The sequence below is a fragment of the Camelus dromedarius genome, chromosome 9 (genome assembly GCF_036321535.1).
Source record: "Camelus dromedarius isolate mCamDro1 chromosome 9, mCamDro1.pat, whole genome shotgun sequence".
NCBI lineage: Eukaryota > Metazoa > Chordata > Mammalia > Artiodactyla > Camelidae > Camelus > Camelus dromedarius.
Window position 1 is genome coordinate 40818826 of NC_087444.1, and position 17455 is coordinate 40836280.

General features: G+C 44.3%; 1 protein-coding gene across 1 annotated transcript in view; it reads left to right on the plus strand.

Moving 5' to 3' along the window:
* Nucleotides 1–3242: 3242 nt before the first annotated feature.
* Nucleotides 3243–17455, plus strand: part of CDH8 (cadherin 8) — a 314936-nt gene continuing 300723 nt past the window's right edge. The window contains exon 1 of the mRNA XM_031458332.2: nt 3243–3708. The gene's annotated coding sequence lies outside the window, so the exon portion shown is untranslated. The remainder of the gene's footprint in view (nt 3709–17455) is intronic.

Sequence of the window (17455 nt, forward strand, 5' to 3'; positions counted from 1 at the left end):
ATTTAAACATGTACAAGCTTCTTAAAACAGCTTTCTTAATTTCTCCATCCTTATGACTTAGGCTTCAATACTGGATTTCAAAATAAAATTTTGAAGTCTCTTGCCTAATGCCACACTAATTATATATTTTATATAAAAATATAAAAATGTTTTATATAAATATATACACCCCCCCTCAAAAAAAAACATAGTGGTTTTCAGCTTTCTTTATTGGGATTCTATGAAATGTGGGGGAAGGCCTCTGAATCACCAGAAAATAATACATACTAATTGGAGTTATATTTATGTTTTTTCCTTCTTCATGTTTCACATTCTTCAAGTTTTTATTTTAAATCTTATTTTGAAATACCACTGGCAGGTATCACATTATAAAATCCTCTCATTCATGGAATCCATACTACTCAGCCTTCCCTTTAGGAGGTATTCTATGAATGAAGTCATTAATTAGTTAATCTAAATGTAAAAGCAATCCTGTAAGTCTGAACGTTCTCAGCAATCCAATCATGGTAAACACATTTATTTTTTAGTTAGTGAATTTAGGTTTTTATTGTGTGCTGAAGAAAGAAGAGAGGAAAAGTTTGGATTTTCATGCAGCAAGTAATAGCTGTATTCCATTCTGCCATCTCCTGCTCCAGCTGGAGAAGTTGGAGGCTTCCTAGCTCTCCCACCCCCTTTCGGGACCCTGCTTCCTATAAGCCATCGGACTCCTCACCCTCTAAGTAACCAGTCACTTGGTTTACTGTCTTCCTTAGTCAAAATTGGAACCAAAGTCCCATCCCTAGTGAACAAGACAAGTGTCTTTCACTACGTGGAGTCTCTCTCCACCTCATTCAACTGCAGAGACTCCTCTGCAAAACTGTCTGCCTGTCACCAAAATGCAGGCTGGAGACGTCCTGCCTCATCCCACTCTGGGCATCAGTCAGCCAAGGTTATTCTGAATGCAGTCCTCCCCCTCCCCGTCCCCCGACCCCCACGCCGCCTCCGACCGTTCTCCTGCCCTACCAGATACCTGCTCACCCTTCCTCCCCTGCAATACTCCACAACACATGCAATCTTAGTAGCCATCCTAAAAAGCCTGTGTAACAGTCCTCTTCTGCTGGAAGGCTGTAACCCTGGAGAGGATGTTGAAAGAAAACAGTATCTCGAGTTAAGCTCTCACCATTGTGACATTGCACTGCATCCTATTAAGAGTGGGTGGAATTGTTAAAGAGGCAAATGCCTTGTCTTTCAGCAACCCTCGTTATTTTAGGAATATCCTTATAGGGCTTTTTAAACATTATCCTAATCCTCTTTCACACTGCTTAATCATCCAGGCCTCTCCTAAGAATTAGGAGAAAATTAGTAGGAAATTCCTACTGCAGCACTTTGAGCAGAGATTAGCCATGCAGAGAGACAGGGCTACCTTGAATTCTGGTTGGCCGAAATTCAGCGAAGACAGTGTATGTAACTGCTCTGAGAATAAATGTGGGCAAGGTGAGTCAAAAGAAACTCACTCTAACCCAAGGTAAGTAAAGCCATTGGATTCTGACTCTCTTCAGTTTGTCTTCAAAATAGTTTTATTTTTCCTTTCAGAAAATATGATTTGAGGATTTTGTCTATCCCTACCATTCTAGCGCTTTCTTTTGAGGTGAGTGTGTTGCTTGTGACAATTCCCAGTCTTCAGTAACACATAACTTTTTCTTCAGTTCTCATAGATGTGACAAGGTACCCAAAGGAAAGGTTGGGAGGAGCATCTGCTCAAAGTGAAAATGAACGTCTGAAAATTAAGCATAGCCAAGATGTGATCTATTTCTCAGTCCACTTGGGACTGCCTGGTCTAGCAGCAGTTATAATTTGATTGCGGTGTGACTGCTGTTCCTTTTTTTCAAGACAGAATTAGCAAATTCCTGAATGCCCTGTAAGCAGACAAAGTCTGAGAACAGTTGCTTAGTGACTGCCTGGTGGGAAAACACCTACTCCTGCTCTTCACCTTTCCCTCTCTAAAATAATTCACTAAGTTTCTTGCCCATATATTAGCTAGAATGTGAAACAGACGGATATTAGACCTGTAGTCAATATTCTTTTCAGCATTTCACAATAGGATGCTAGATGCAGCAGACACAAAAAGTCAAATTTGCATAAATACTATAAGCATATTGTGTCTGCTTTCTCATTCTGTTCACTCTGTCTCATTAATCTGAGTCAGACAGTGCAAGCTCTGCAGACCTTGTCTGGTCCTCGGCACGCGTTCTTCTTGTGTCGGTTCTGTCCCCAGGTGGTAAAAACCCTTCCTCGGAGTTCATCTTTAGTGCACAGAGAACGGACTAAATGCTTTGCAGAGGGGAGTTAAACAAAAAAAGTAAGGCTTAGCTCATAGTATTTTTCACTAATTTTATTTTAAAAATGATCATAGTGGCTGCGTATTTCTACGTGTTTGCCTCACTGATGGGAAGAAAAGAAATCTGGACCTCCTGATTCATGATTCCTCTTCTTGCGCTGGCTTCACCGCAGGGTGAGCGATTCTCAAGGTCTGAGTGGGGACTCTCAGAGGGCTTGAGGGGGCATCTTACAGTGAAGGCAGAAGAGCTGCAATAATGGTGCCTGGGAGGAGATCTGGAGGCCAGGGCACGTTGAGAAGACCTAGAAGTCCCTCCCTTTATTTCCCAAACAAGTTCTGCTCTTTTCACACCTACTTACTGCGCGCCCCTCGCGCCTGCCCCTCTGCGCTCCCTCATCCCATTTCTCTAACGGAGTAGAAGCCTGGGCTATGAGGAATGCGCTCCACCCAGAGGATCACAACACATCGCCTGTAAACCATAGCTTCTGAGAAGTAGGCAGCGGTCTTACAAAAACACCCTACTCTGTCCGCAAGAGGTTCTCGGCATCACGAGGAGGTAAGCTGCCCACGCGCACCCCTTTGCCCTGTCGCGTCCTCTTCCTCCCCAGGAAAACAGCCGTGGATCACTAGGACGCTTTTCAAGATCACGCTAGCCCCAGAGCTCAGGGAAGACTCAGAGAGAAAGCACGCGGATACCTCCTTCGCATCCTTTAATCGTCTGCCAGCCCTCTTATCCGGGAGCCTGGCCTTCCGCTGGCTGCGCACGCCGCGCGGAAGGGCGCATCTTCACCGGTAGCTCCGGCGGCGGAGACGCGCGGGGCGTGCTCGGGAGCGAGGAGCGAAAAGTTGTGCGCCCACTTGGCAGCGGGAGAGAGCGAAGGAGCGAGCGCGCCGGAGCGCGGCGGGGAGACGGGGAGGGGGCGGAGAGGGGGCCCGCTTACATGAATTTCCAAGTGGTAGACCTGCCTCTGCGCTCTGCCCAATGAGATCCGTCAGGGGAGGCACCCGGCTCACTTTTCCACATCACTTCACAGTTACATTTGGCAGGCAAGCGGGCTCGCACGCTGGAGCGCTCAGCCCAGAATTAGTGGATCTATTTGGAATCTCCCTGCCTCCTCGAAGCTCATCCGCTGTCTCTGGTTTCTGCACAGACTGTCGCGTCCACCCAGCAAAGCTGCACTTTCGGCTGCAGACACCCAGATCCCGGCGCGCCCGCCCGGTGTCTCCGCACCAAGCCCCGCAGCTCTGAGCGGCATGAACACGATCCGGAGGCGGCTGCCCAGCGCGCGGGGATCGCTTGGTACTTGCCGCCATCGGGAGTCGACCCCGAGCCCCTCCAGCCATTTGTGAACTAAGAGGCTTGAAATTCGCCAGCGCAGAACCCCACAAGAGTAAGTGGTCCCCCTCCCCGCGCCCCCCCCCCCCCGGTTTAATCAATGCCCCGAGGTCTTAAAAGGGACCGTTTCTTTTAGGAATCCCCTTGCCCCTTCGGACTCCTTGCGCGCCTCCTTCCCCGCAGGGTTGAGCTGAGTCTTTTTTCCTGCAATGCACAGCTGATGGGGACGCTTCAGGGTTTTACCTGACGATTTTGGCAACCTACTCTGACAGTAGATCCTGGGGAGTAGCAAGCAGGCTGTGCTCCTCCAGTTTTCCTGCCGGGCTCCCTCCTTGCGGTCGCCTGGCGATTTCGCCGCCTCGCGACACAGGCAGGCGCCGCCGCAGCCGCGCGCCTTCACTGCGGGGTCTGTGCGGTGAATGGGAAGCACCCGCCGCTGGATGAGAGGCGGGTGCGAGCCCCAGTTGAAAGGAGGCGTAGGGGGTTGAGGGTGCCCTCTGGCTGGTTTGCTGCACCACCCCACCCCCGAGGAGAGGGAGGGCGACCCTCGCGGTGGGGCCGCGGGCCACGACACAGCAGCGCAAGCCCCGGTGCGAGGCTTTCCCACAAGTGGCTGCTCCAGCCCGGGAGGCGCAGTGCCCACCGCAAACTTGCCGGGCTCCCCAGCCGCACCGCGGCTCTGCGATCGCTAAGATGCTGCCCCGCATCCAGGCAGGACCCCCAGGCAGGGTCCTCCCGGAACCAGCGAGACTGCACTCACAGAGGCCCCCCAAGCGGAGGCGGGGACTCCTTGTCTCACAGCGCCCGCGGAGCCCGGAGCTGCGCTTTCTGACATCTCACTCTTCCCCATCCGCGAACCCCTGTGGGGCGGGTCGCGCCCCCCGCAGGACCCGAGGAAAAGCGGGCTCTCGCCTGGGTTCTGCCAACGCGTAACAGGTTCATAAGGAATCTGCTCCCGTTCTCCCAGGCTCCAGCCAACCCTGGAGACGGAGAAAACCAGCCACCGCCAACGATGATGCCAACAGGTATCCGCAATTCCCTGTGCCTCTTCTCTCCCCAAGACCGAAGCCTTCCTCACCCAATCTGGCAAAATCCTCAAAGTTTCGTTATCGTGGACCCTTCCCCGCAGACACAGAGTCAGCGGCACGTCCAGGACTAGCCAGTTTGCCTCCGCGAGCCGAGATAGCAGCTGTTTGCTTGGCTTGCTAAATGTAAGAAATCAAACATTAATTGTTTATTGTTGCAAACGCACATTAGTCGGTGGTGGAAAATCAAGCAGGCAGCTGCTCACTTCAGCTCCAATTAAAGAATAGAGCTTATAACCAAGCAAGCGAGAAAAGATCCTTTCAACTTTACCACCCTTTCCTGAAGATTCCACAAGAGTTTCCTCTTTAAGAGGCATGATCCGATCATCCCTTAGCGCGCCGGAGCTGCTAATCAGATCAGCCGGCTGCTTTCTTTCGCCGGCTTCACTGGTGTTTGTGGGCTGACAATGGGAGCGGGGACGCTGGAGAAGGTATGCGAGCACTGCCCTCTGGAATGGGGTACCGCCGCGAAGCAGATGAGAGGGACTGGGAAGGGTTGGGGCCCTTCGGAAGCGCCTGCCCTCTTTACAGCACTCCTGACAGCCATCTCAATGGTTAACAACCCTCCCTAGGCTGTCACCCCCGGCTTCATTATGGGAGCTTTTCAACTGGAAAACTATGTGTGGGAGAGAGATATTTATGTAAGATTCAGGAGCAGGATTTTCCGTCCATTCAACCTGGCTGCTGTACCCCACTGCATGCAAAATGAGCCCTGTTGTTCATGGCAAGCACAGATGAAATTTCTGCCTGGCTTTTGCTTTTCAACAGCTGTGTCCAGCTTTGCAGGGGTTCTATCTGGAGAGAGGGAGTGTGTGTGTGTGTGTGTGTGTGTGTGTGTGTGTGTGTGTGTGTGTGTGTGTGTGTGTGTGTGTGTGTGTGAGAGAGAGAGAGAGAGAGAGAGAGAGAGAAAGAGAAAGATTCTTTCACAGGGAGGCCTGATACCTTTCTTTGAAGGGTGTCCTCTGAGGGTTACAGTTTTTTTTTTTTTTTAATCCCTCAAAGAGAGTTCCTCATAATCATCATGTCCAGACATGTTTTTCCACTTCCCTGAGCTCTGTGGCTGAAAGAAATTCTAGGGCTATCCCTCTTATTAAATAATACTAGTAATAATAATATTCTGTAATTCTGCTTTAGCAGATTTGAGGCTCCCCATCACATAGTCATTTCATGCTGGAGCAGTCGCAGGATTTTAAATCACCTTTGATATATTTTTTTCCTGGACTCTGAAGAGGGCTTGGAGTTGAGAAAATCTGTTCCGAAAACAGAGAGAAGAGCCTTCTCAGCAGTTCTGGGGATTGCTTCATTCAGGGCTATTCAGTGACAGTTCATCTTCCTCATTCTGTTCCCCAGGACACTCAAAGGGGCATCAGGGTATCCCATGACCATTGCAAACAGACCAAATATTTTAAAGGCACTGCTAATGTTCTCTGAAATTTATGCTGCAATGCTGTCATTCAAACTTTTTAATCGTTTTCCCCTGCAACCTGGATCTTGTATTTCCAATTATTATTACTATTAAAAATCAATTATTCTGCCTTAGAAGCTATAGTCTCCTACAACTCTAAAGACTCCAGGAGGGTAAATATCTCTACTCAAGACTCAACATGTTTGAGCTGCATTTTGGGTGTCCAGGATGCATTTCTTGAGCTTTTGAAGGTGTTACGAGTTTAGCTGAAGAACAATTTTATAGCAGCCCTCACTGGAATAGCAGCTCCATTTGCCTGCTATACATATACCAGCTCGAAAGGGAAGGAAGTCTTTAGCCTGTAAAATAACTTTATTTGGGTATTAAGTAGAACTCTGGTTAAGATAGTAGTCTTCTAAAGCAACCCCTTAATTTAGTACTGAACACAGTGTAAGTAGCCAATGGCACTGTACTAAACAACCCATAAAACACACTCAGCAGGATGTAATAGACCACTTGAGAAGGCATTTGTAAAGGCTGTTATATAAATATACTCATGATGCAACATTGCCTTGCAAACTCTGCACAGATTTAAGGTCTGATACTCCTGGTTAGCAGGGAGCACCCGATTGTTGGAGCAAAGCAAGGGAACTCCAAAGAATGAGGGTATAATGATCCTGTTCAAGAAACTGTGTACCGCATGGCTTTCCCTTCCAGGTTCCTTTCACTGTTTATTGGAAAGGAAACAGGAACAAGCACATACAGGAAGTTAGAATCTGCACATCATCAACTGTTCAGGAAACCTCATCATTAGAAGGAAATTAACGCTTCAAAGAAAAAATAATAATCCTCATCTTTTTCTACTCAAGGTGGCACACCTTAACGACTTTATCAGCATTCCAATCTGAGCAAATTTTCCGTGTACTACCAAAAGCTTTTCATGGTCAAGATGACATTCAGTTTATATTTCCAACCATTCTTTTCTATCCCATCAGCAAAGTTTTAGACAAATCAGGGAACAAGCATAATCAGAATAGCCGTTGTAGATGCAGTCTACGGCCCCAAGACTTCCTTTTGAAAACGTTTTGCTCAGTGATGCTGCTGACCCTGGTTTTGGTCATTTTATATTTCTTACAGTGTTATTCAGAGAAGCAGGAAAAATGATGTAGTTATCTCTCTGTTTTCAGCACTGTTGACATGTACAGCTGAAATGGACTAACTTTGCTTTTTAGTTTAGGAAAAGGCTTCTAACTTCGGTGTGTTACACACCTACAGAGTGTAGAATTAAACCAAGGCTGATTCTTGTTGCTCTATATTCTGTGTTGTACACACACACACACACACACACACACACACACACACACTCAGCTTACTTTTAGAAAACCTGAAAACGTGCCCAGATAACTAACTTACTTATTGGTTCAAGTAGGAGATTTTGGTCATATTCCCTTTGTCATTTCATCTGCCTTAGATTATTTGATTTGCACTCCTGGTTCCTTAGATTTGTATGTTGACTAGTCTTTTAAAGCAGATACATCTGTTTGTAGTGGGGGACAATTTTTTTCCAGACTCTCATAAATGTGTATTTGTGAAATAGAATAATGTTTTGATGGTTGAAGGCCGTCAGCTGATGTCGTGGGGCTTCATTATCCAAAGAGCTGTTGGTCTGCGCTTGTTTCGTTCCCCTAGAAAGTTGTGATGATGTGATGTTTGCAGTATATCTCTGCTGAACTGTTGGTTCTTGCCTCTGGAACCCGCTTCAGATAGAACCAGGAGGAGAAAATTAGTTGAACTTGGCAACTTCAAGAGGTCAGAAAAGAAATAATTTCAAGGGATGCCATTTAGTTGCTTCTCCCATGTGTTGCCGTGAACTAAATCGCCAGGCGCATCTTCACGGCAAAGCACTGGGGCCAATGCTATTTCCTTTTTCTATCATGTCCCGAGTTTTTATTTCCTGAGTTTTAAATGTCATGTGCTATTCCGTATCACCAGTATCATCTACCTTCTTGCCTTTAGAAGTTGTTGTTGTTGTTGTTGTTTAATAAAGTTCTATTAGTAAGTAGAAATAGATGTGATTTTCTGTATCTTTTTGGACATCCTAAAAGAATAACCTTTTTATTTAGGACCTTCACACAGTCTCCTTCCCTACCCTTCTTGCCAAAGACAACTGCAAATGCTAGAAGGGTGATGGCTGAGGGCATAGAGTTAGTGTTCAGTAAGCATCGATTTAATGCATTAATGATTAGCAAACACTATGCCTTTTTTCCTTTTCCTGGGGGATTCTCAGTAAAGGGGAGGGAGGGATGCAGTTATAACCAAAGTCCAATACTGTGACAATCTACCTCAGTTTTCTCTACAGGAATTTCATAAATTGCCCCAAGTTTATTCTTAGACACAGCTTTTCTCTTTTTGAAAAAAAATCCATTTTATTTATGTTTCACAAAGCATATATTTCTCCCTCAAAATCATTTTTCAAATGATATGGGCATATAAAAATGACATAATTCAGCTTTGTAAAACTGAGAATGCCTCCAAGACTAAACTTGCATCAAAAAGGCTATTAAACTGTATGTGATGCAAAGTTGCATTTTACTGGGGAAATGCTCTAATTATGGAATCGTTGCATGCACCTTTCCCTTGCAGGGGATGTATTAAGAAATACCTGAGGAAGAACTTACTTCTTCTTTCCTTCCTTTGCTCCCTCCCTTCCTCTCTTCTTCCTCTCTTTAATACATTTTGTATTTGGATGGAACAGTTCACGTCAACCTCATGTGAAGTGCAAATCTGAGTCTTAGAAGACAATTGTATATTCCTCTATACTGATTTTAATCAGCAGGATACCTGGCCCTCAATGCACACAGGAAAAAAAAAAACGTTCCATGGTAAGGTGCATTGTGGATATGTTTACTGATATTTTAAGCAAATGGAATATACTCCACAGGAATATTAAATGGAAATCTTCTTAATTCTTCCTATGTATATCATTAAGTGAAAATGTTATTATGCTATATTCAATCCTATTAACAGTAAGAACCATATTTTCCATGCATTGTTTCTTTCTAGTTGGATTAGTGCATAAAACATGATTATTTGATTCCTGATGTGACACAAATAACATAAAATAAGTAGACGGGGGAGTGCTAGAGATGATCATAAGGGAATGCTTTTCCTTCTTATCTATGCAACCTCATCTCCAAAATCTGATGTAAAAATTAAGGTCACATTGCACGCTGTGTTTTACCCTATTGCTGTTTCAGCTTGGCAAACAGAATTTAACTTTTCTGTTGTCCAAGTATTTCTATCTTTAAAATGGTGGTCTCAGAAATATGAAAAAAAATGAATTCATATCTATTTCGATTAGGATAGTAAAACATACTTGTCTTTGAGTTTTACTAAAATATAGTAGCTGAAGATAGTACACTTAGAATCTGAATAAGCAATTTTATTTTCGTGGACCATACATTCCGTGTGGTATCTCAGTATTGTTTTTGTCCAATGAGTGCTTGCTGTCTGTCTACCTACCTGTCCATCATCTGTGTCCATACATAGTTCATGGCAACAGTGCCAGTGGGTGGTTTTTAAGCTATAAAGTCCTTGAAACATGAAATAATGACAGAAAGGTGTACTTACAAGTGTGGTTATTACACACTATAATCTACTTTGCAGCATCTTCATTTATTACGCTGGGACACTTGGCTGCATTTCAGTTTCAGTGTCACCAACTCAGTAGCCCTGGTTGTGTGATATAACTGATTCTAACCATGTCCACATTTCTCAGACAGGAAGGGGGAGCTCCTAATTTCTAACCGTCATCAGTAGTGCTAAAATTCCTTGAAATACACAGAAGAAAGCTGTGAAATATTTTGGGAAGCAGACACTACCTAAACCCAATCTCTAGTTAGCATTGTCTTCTCGGAACTCCTGCCTGAGAAGTGTTTAGATATTACTTTGTCCTCGTCTTTGAATTAGTAGGGACTAAAGGAATTTTTCTTGTAGAAGAGAAGTCCCGGGTTTTTCAATGAGTAGGTAACAATTTGATTGTAAGTGAGTAGTTCCGGTATGCCACGTCTTCTGTGGAAAAGAGAGACATGGGTGACCCCAGGCTGGGGGGAGGTTAAAAATACTGCCCTTGAGAGAGGCCTCATAAAACTCTTTGAAGTCATTAATTGTATGTTAGCTGTGGGTAGGGAAAGCTATTTATGAAATGCTGTTCCATTTATGTCCAACTTGGTTCATGCCATGTCAAAACAAGAGTTGGAAGGTTATTTTATTTCTTACCTATTTACATAGAGCAATGGAATTTTCCCCACTGATGTACGCAAGAAATTGAAGCAAAATAATTTTTTAAAAAAATCAGTCAAGATTCTTTGTTAAGCAGGTGAAACATTCAATAAAGAGTAACTATCATTGCTACATTGACAGAGTTTTACAAAGCTTATCTCGTCTAATTTTTTTCACCATCCTCCATGTCACTTTCCTCATCTGCCACAATTGAGATGAATTTGCTCCGGTCACTTATTGTAGGAATGATAGAACTGTGATTCAAACGACTTCTGTCTGACTCCAGGGTCAATGCTCTCTCAACCCTTGTGCCCCCACAGTTTAGCTGTGTTACAAGATTGTTCAGAGTAAGATTGATTCCTAGTCGTTGCTCTGATTTAAAGGGTAGTGGTTTGCAACCTTGGGATTTGGGGCCGTGAAATTCAAAGCCGGCCATTGTACATAGAAGGCCAGGAGAGACTGACCAAGAAGACAGACCACTCCAGACTGGGAGGAGTTTAACGAGCAAGGGAACTGACATAGGAGACTTGTCTTGGATAGCCGCAAGATCTCTGCACCTGCCTGCCAGAATCTTAAAGTTTATATAGAGGCCTTAATGGGGTTTAGGCACAGACACCGTCCAGACTGTCTCAGTAACACATTACTCTCTCAAGGCTACATCTTTGAACTGCTTCTCCTGCAGGACGAGTGGGTGCAACATGCATTCCCAGGACAGGGAGGGGTAAGGAGCCTCTGACTGCCGGGGCCCAGCTCATGGGTGAACCCATCTTCTCCATGACCTCCTCCAGCAAAGGGCCAGCACAAATTGTTTTCACTCATTAGTTATTCGGCTATTAAATTTTGAGTGGTTGTTTTAAAGACAGCAAAGGATGTGGCTTTTAAATGGAGAAGGAGGGGTTTAGTTTACACTTGAGAAATGACTTCCTAATGGTGCTCTGTCTAATCTGCAAGAGAAGGGTGAGACTTAGAGTTACCTTTTAGGTGGTTTCAATACAGTTCTGCCTTAAGAAGATCGAACAGAATCGATTCACCTTCAGTATCTCAACTAACCTTATAATTCTAAGAAAGTTTATTAAATAAAGCTCTGAGTCAGTAAACACTAGAAAAGGGACCTTGACCTTCCTGTGTTTGTCACAGACTTAGACACCCCATTCTGAAATATCTATAGCAGGAAAGCTTCTGTGTGAAGACAAAGTTCTGACTCCATCTTGGGGAAGGATGAGAAGGCATCTATCTATCTATCTATCCATCTATCCATCTATCTATCTATCTATCTATCTACCTAACAATCATGTATCTGTCTCTGCTTGTGCCATGGTAACCAGTAATCATAGAACTTAAGGAAAACTAAAGATTACAGTAGAAAAATGCAGTATTTTTTTTGTTTGTTTTTGTTTTTTTAAATGCAGTGTTTTTGTATTGACACATACATTAACAGCAAAAAGGATTTGGCAAGTTTTATTCTGGGTGGCAAAACAAGCAAAACGGTATGCTTTTGAGAGGCAGCTGGATAAGTTTATGATCTGATGCCCAAGAAAGATGTCCAGAAGGGTTATGGTTGAGGGGAGAGAAGAGTGTGTATGTGTGTGTGTGTATGTGTGTAAATAAAAAAAAATTAGACTTCCAGTCTGCCAAGGGAGCTTGGTCAGGGAGTTCTGAAGGCTTTAGGAAAGGTGATTCTCTTGAATATTTGTATTTGGACACAAGCAGATATTGTTCCTCTGTAGTCACCCAGGGCTTGGCGTGAATAGCACCAGGCCGCACACTGAACCTTATACCCTGTGTTCCTGAAATACCACTTTGAATTCAATGTGCATTTACCTGTTTTGAAGCAGCCTGCTAATGGCTCTAAATTCAAGGTCAGAAACATTTTTAATAGAAACTCTCCGGTCCTGTGTGTCATTTTTGCTTCCATGAAATATTGCGGCCACTAAGCCCAGTGGATAATAAAAGCATAATTTCCTGTCAACCACAATAATCTGCAGGATTGAATTCTAAAGTGTTGGTAAAAGGCCGTTTTTATTTTAGACTTTAGAGTGTGGCTCATCGTTGGGAACTTCAATCTACGTTGTTTACCAAATCGATGGCGCAGTATGTTTTTGCATAATGACTTAACGTGTCTGAGCGTTGGCCGAGTTCACCTTAAAAAAAAAAGTTGGGGTCAGCAGAGTCAAGATCTGGGCTGTAATTAAAAGTGTCTCTAAAATGTAAGTGTGACTGCAAAGGTGGAGTGTCAGTATCTTACCTAAAACAAGATACCGTCTTATGGGGAATTCTGAGGACTTCCTTATTTGTAAGAATTCCAGAGAGACTGTAAAATCTCTTCATCTCACTCTCCGGGTGTAAATCAATGCAGCAGCATTATAATAAAGTGAATTGCTTGGCCAGATATACATTCTGTGGTTAGAAAATCTAAAACTAAATTGATTTTTTTACCCAAGCTTTACAACTTCGCTCAGTTTCTTCTTCCTTGCATAGAGTTAAGCGGTTTGTGTATGCAGCTCCTATTGCAATGTTTACTAATTCTGATAGCAGTGATGTCACATTCGGTAGTATCTCAGGAATCCCTACAAAGCTATTCTCTGGCCATCAGCGAGGACAGCATTGGCTCTGCCTGTGGCCGAGGTGCGGCGTGTAAGTCGTGTCCTTCCAGTTGTCACAGCAGAATCCCATTTCCCTCCGAGTGACAGACTTCGCCGAAGTGAAGACCGAGTCTTACCCCCACCCCCCATAGCGTGCATGGGAACACACCACCTGCTGGGGCCATTTTCCCAGTGTCGCTCATCAAGTAGGGATGGAGTGGCTTAAGCACATTATGACATCATAGAAGATCCTGTATGTTCATACACTCCAGTGCCAAGTTCCCCTAAGTCTGATATACGTGTGTACTGTGGTAGTAAGTAGTTCGTGGGCATGATGTTAAATGACACTGAGGAGACAGTGACTTTCTCACCACACCTTTGAATCTCTCAAGCCATTTGAGGGAGGCCGTCTTAGTTGGGAGGTGGTTTTATTCTCTTGAATCCCAGGCTTCTCAAACTGAGTTCCTCTAATCAGTAACATCTGTAGCACAAGTGAGAGTGTTTGGTAGTTTAAATAGAAATGAGCACTGGGTAGGGGGAGAGGGAGGGGAAAAGAACAACCCAGAAAATGGCAGTGTGTCTGCATACAGGAAAAGGGACTCCAGAAATTTTTACTTTTTCTACATGAGGGCCAGTAAAAGAAGCCAGTTAAAATCAAAGCGCTGCAGCTACGCATGGGAGGGGGACCTGGTATACCCTGACCCGATGAACCTACCCAAAAGGGGATGGGCGCGCCAGAGCGCCGGGAATCCGAGCTGTCAATCAATCAATCACGAAACCAGGATATAAAAACCAGGAAAAACAAAGGAACGGTGCCATTTTTCCTCTTGGATTGGCCCGCTCCCAATTCTCAGGAGCGTACTGTCTTTTACTTTTTTTTCTTCACTAATAAAATTCTTGAGTATATCATGCTTTCTCTCGTCAAAAATCTTTTTTTTGGGTGACTAAGAACCGAGGTAATTCTTATTTCCCTTTTCCCGGTAACAAGATTATTAGAAATGCAAAGTTGCAGGCTCCACCCTAGATTTACCGGATCAGAATCCACATTTTAGAAAGACTTCCAGGTGATTTGTATGCATATTAACGTTTGAGAATTACCCACCTAGGGGTTTCCTGGAGGTGGCTCTTAACTGGGCTTAACCAGAACTGGGTCTTAAATTTTCTTGAACTGCCAGAACTGGTTAGTGGTCACACTGAGAGCTTGAAACTGGTCACAGTGGAAGTATTTATATCTTGGAAGTCAGAAATCAGAGATTCTTTTTCCGGAGAGCTACTTGCTAAATATTTAACGGCACACCCTTGCCTCTAACTGGTGCTGGTCTTTCTTTTCAACCAAGAGAGAGATGATCTCAGGCTCTGACAGTATTTAGTTAAGTGAAAATTAAATATGATTTAAAATACCAATTTCATTGCGCTTCAGTTTGCTTACCTTTAAAATGAGAATGATGGCAATAAAGTAATAATACTGGGTTACTTTGAAGAGCAGATATGTATCTGAACATACAAGGTATGTCTATACATAATTGCATATGCTTTTTCTTGGTGATACCGTGTGTATGTCCTGGATGTCCTTCTTTGTGATTTAATACCCAAATACTTTCTAAGTGTTCACTATTCATCTTTTTTGTTTAATCACATTGGCTTTCCATTTTTAAATAAATATTTTAAAACTGAGCCTGTTTCAATGAAATATAAAGCAATAGCACACATGATTCAAGGATTCAGCAACATTTGAGGAGGGGGTACATGGGTGTTTCCGGTCCAGAAGCTCTGTACGAGGGGTTACTGGGTATGAGAGCTCTGCCACCTAATTCAGGGCATCGGTCAATCACTCCATCCTTCTCCGAAAAATGAGGAGATGGACAGGAATAGCACTTACCTGTCTCAGACACCCTCTCCATGGGATGACACTTACTTTTATTCCTCAAAGCTTTGCAGAAATCAAACATGCTCTTCTCTTCACAAAGGACTGGCAGAGAAGAGGACTCCCTATTTGACATGTACTCCGTAGAGACCATGATTAGGGTGAATTTGATGGGTAGGAAGACAGTACCATGGCCATGGACTGGGTGATGTAACAGGAAGTGATTTGAAAACTATGCTAGGTGCTCATTCATTCACGGATCCTGGGTTAGATGGTAGTAGCTGGTTTGATTGACTTAAATGACCTTTTTACAACCACCATCCCACCACCTTTCTGGTCCCCAGTTGGGCAATTCCTTCTCAACATTTAGATGACACTTCCTCCGGGAAGCCTTCTTTAAGGTGGTGAAGATGAGGGACATACCATCACCCTGCATTACCCTAACCCTTCTCAGACTATATTCCACTAAACACTGTTAACTACCTATTTCTTAGTCTCACCCATTAGACTCTTGGCTTCCTGAAGATGATCTGTTTGCTTTTCTATCCTTCGTGCCTGACCCACAGTGTACGCTCATCAAATATTCATATAATGAGAGAGGGCATTGTGACAAGAAAGAATTTTGATATTAGATTACCTAGATTCAAACAATGGTTTGCTCTTTACTGAAGGTGTTCTTCAGGCAAGTCATTTAATTATTCTGCACCTCTGTTTTACACAAAACAGTACAAGGCATGGTAAGCTTTTATCTAACTGTAAGATACTGTGTTAATGGATGCTTTGTGCATGTATTCCTTTATTAATCTGTTCATTCTAACTAGTGAAGCTATGTCACTGTATAAAATTGTTTCAAGGTCCATTATTACTTTTTACCTGATTCTAGCAAGTTCAGGTAGGGTACCAACTGTGTCACATTCCGTCCTGCATAGCTTGGTGGCATTCCGTCCTCTTGGTGGCTTCCGTCAAGGAAGTATCTTAGAAAGTATCTTAGAAGTAACTCAGGATTAAACTTCCTTATCCCAGAATCATTAACAGCAGAGCAGATGCCAGAGAATACTTGCAGAATATTTGACACAGTTTAAAAATAACTGTACAGTCTTATCTTTCTTAATTGCTATGCCAAGACTATGTATTTTTAGCCTCCAAATAAACCAGTTAAGTACTTATTATTATAGTAATTTTTCTTGTTAATTGACCCCCCTCCCCCCTAGCTATGCAACTGGTAAGGGTAGTACTTTAACTCGAATTCAAACCCCAGGCTGGCTGGCACTAGAGGAAGCTCTCATAACCATCTCATGGTTCTGCTTTTGTAGCACTCAGGCCATTGCAGAGCGGTCGGCAGAGCTCTTGAGCATTCAGGTCTGGCCCATCCCGGAGCAGGGTATGTTTGGAGGCAAGAAGCCTCTTATCCCTGAGAAGCATTGAGGCTGATGCTCCATGTTTAGAACGAGCATCGCCTTCCGTGTAACATGGCCCAGCCCTTCTGTCAGCAGCATGACCGTCACCCTCCCACACTCCACCTTGGGGAAGATGTTTACTGCCTTTACCTGACTCTCCTACCTGGACTGCCCCTACTGCAGAGGTCACACAGCTTAACTCTTTGCTCATTCATTTGCCTCTGAAGGGCAAGGGACCCTGTCAGTACCTGCCCCCTAGTCTGGCTCAGGAAAACCCCAGGCACCGCAGCTTAGTGGGCACTTCCCATGTTGTGGCTGCTTTACATGAGTCCAGTTTCTGAATCACCCTCCTGCCTGGAAAGTAGGAATTATCATTGCCATTTTGCAAAAGAGAAAAACGGAAGCTCAGAGAACTTCAGTGTTTCGTCCATTATTACAGAGAAAGCAAGTGCGGTGAGCTGGGATTCGAGCCCAGGCTTCTCTGCCTGTAAAACAGACGGTCTGCCGAATGACAGAATCATCCCATAGCACTGTCCCTGCCGTGTGTCTGTGAGAGAGCATGGTGTGTGATGAGTGTGCTGGAATGCTGTTTCAGTATTTTAAGTGTAAATGCTCTTTAACTGGATTGGCAATTCAACAAGATATTAATTAGTTTGGGATTTCTTATCAAGACCTTTTGAAATTTGTTTCGTTTCAAATGTAAAGCTTGCAAAGGTGTGCTCTCACGCTGGGATGAGAGAAGGCCTTACTGGAAATCTGCTTTAAAGGAAGGCTGATTTCCCTGCATGGGGCTGCAATTCTAGCGAAAGTCGAGGACATCATTCTGGACTCTGTTTGCTCTGAGTTGGTTCCCTGTTGAAAGCTTTTCTCCCCTTCAGTTTCCAAAACAGCTGCTGCTTGCAGTGTCTCCCCTGTGCACTCACCAGGGTGGGGCCTCTTCTGAGGTACAGAGAGAGTCCCAGTGATTGAGTGGAGCCCAGGCAAAGAGTGACAAGCAGGGCGACTCCACTGACCATCTTGTTAGATCAGATCTGCCTGCCGTTGCAGCAGAATCTGGGTCTGCCCTTTTCAGCTGGCTTCACTAAGGCCACTCACTAGCCCAGCCAATGTTAATGGCTTTCCTGCTTTCCCATTCTGAGCCAGAATGGAACCAGGGACCCACAGGGGAAAGGTTCCCTACCCCATTAT